The sequence below is a fragment of the Mirounga leonina genome, unplaced genomic scaffold (assembly GCF_011800145.1).
Source record: "Mirounga leonina isolate KUSES-001 unplaced genomic scaffold, KU_Mleo_1.0 Mir_174, whole genome shotgun sequence".
NCBI classification, from domain to species: domain Eukaryota; kingdom Metazoa; phylum Chordata; class Mammalia; order Carnivora; family Phocidae; genus Mirounga; species Mirounga leonina.
In genome coordinates this window covers 19,675,209-19,676,954 of record NW_023270451.1, presented here as the reverse complement: position 1 = coordinate 19,676,954, position 1,746 = coordinate 19,675,209, and positions in this window count along the sequence as shown.

The following is a 1,746-nucleotide window of genomic DNA, read 5'->3' as shown; positions in this document are numbered from 1 at the left end:
CAGAGTCCATCATCTCTCATAGTTTGTCTCCCCCTTCGATTTCCACCCCCTTCATTCTTCCCCTCCTGCTATCTTCTTCTTCTTCTTTTTTTTTAACATATAATGTATTATTTGTTTCAGAGGTTCAGGTCTGTGATTCAACAGTCCTGCACAATTCACAGCGCTCACCATAGCACATACCCTCCCCAGTGTCTATCACCCAGCCACCCATCCCTCTCACCCCCCACCACTCCAGCTATCCTTGTACAAAGAAGCAAAGTCCTTTATAGTGACAGACAAGCCACCTACACTGAATTTAAAGAAAGATAAAGATTGGTTCCTTGTAGGAGAGCCTGTCTGATTTAAGACAGGCCATACTTAATGAAATGTGGCATTAAATGGGCCTGCTTTAAATGAAACCGTTTGTGCAAAGTTCTGTAATATTATCGAACCATCTGTGTTTACTTTTGTCTGAAAGCAAACGTTTCATTTTTATTTTGGGTCAAAAATGGCAATGGCTTATTGTGATAAAGGGTGTGAGTATCATCAAGTAAAAAGTAAATCAAAATGGGGGTTTTATTTTTTTACTGGTTGCCATTTTCGATGGAGAATAAATATGTCGAGTCAAAAGTGAGGTAAAGAGGAGGTGGTTGACAGTTTAGTCATGGTTTATGTAACACTTGTTTTTCTTTTACATGAACACATTATACCATCCATCAGGACAAATTAATATGTCTTGGGCCTTTAAAAACTATAAAAAAATAATTTTAATGGTTCCAATAACAGCTCCAGCTGAATGCTGGAAAACAGATACTCCAAACTGTCAAATAGCATATGTATTCCTTGGCTCTGTTATAACTGCAAGTAAATGCTGCTTTTGTATGAAGTTTCCTTGACTGCCAGCGGAAGAACTGTAACACATTTATTGCGAATGAAACTGGAATGGGAATGAGACATGTTACAACAGAACGGTACCTAATTCCTTCTTGCCACTTGGACTGAATTAAAATAATAAGTCATTAGGACAATAAAGGGTTCTTGGTTAAATGAAGGAATAATTTAATTAAAGAGATTTTTTTTTTAAATGGCAGGTTCATACATATATCACCTGTGATACAGAGATTTTATTTTAAGATTATGATTTTTCTTATGTGGGGTAATAGATTTAGATCCCATATAAATGTGTGTTAAATGGAGAAAAAGCATCAGACAAACTTTAGAGACAAATTCAAATGTGGTATGGAAAGTGTTTACATAAAAGGGCAGTTCCTACTTGCTGTTTACTGCAGCTAAGGGGCTTCAGGATGCTGTCCTGTGTTTGAAAGGGGTGAATCATGCCATTATTTATTGCAGTTAATTGCTAATGTTTGTGGAAAGCACAGTATGTTGCAAAGCAGGACTGAGTAATCCAAGATGACCTTTTGTGCTATCAAAGCTTTATCAATTAGAAGCCCCTGATTGTAAATTCAGAGAACACCCAGTGAGTGCCATCAAAGAAAAATTACACTTGGCTTCTTACGCAATCCATTTTTGCAGGAGGCTCCTTTTCCTTCAAACTGAATTCTGTCTAGGGTACGGTTTCCAAATCCACAAAGTGAAGCATATTCAAAATGTTTTCCAGCTTCAAGGAGTATTGTGGTTTTTACAAGCAATAGCAGGAATTACAGAAAAACAGTGGTTATATTTTCCTGATAAATGCCTTTCTTCTTGAGGCCCCTGCACTGGCTTGGCTGCCTCACTTCCTGGTCACTCTTTCCCTCATCTGTT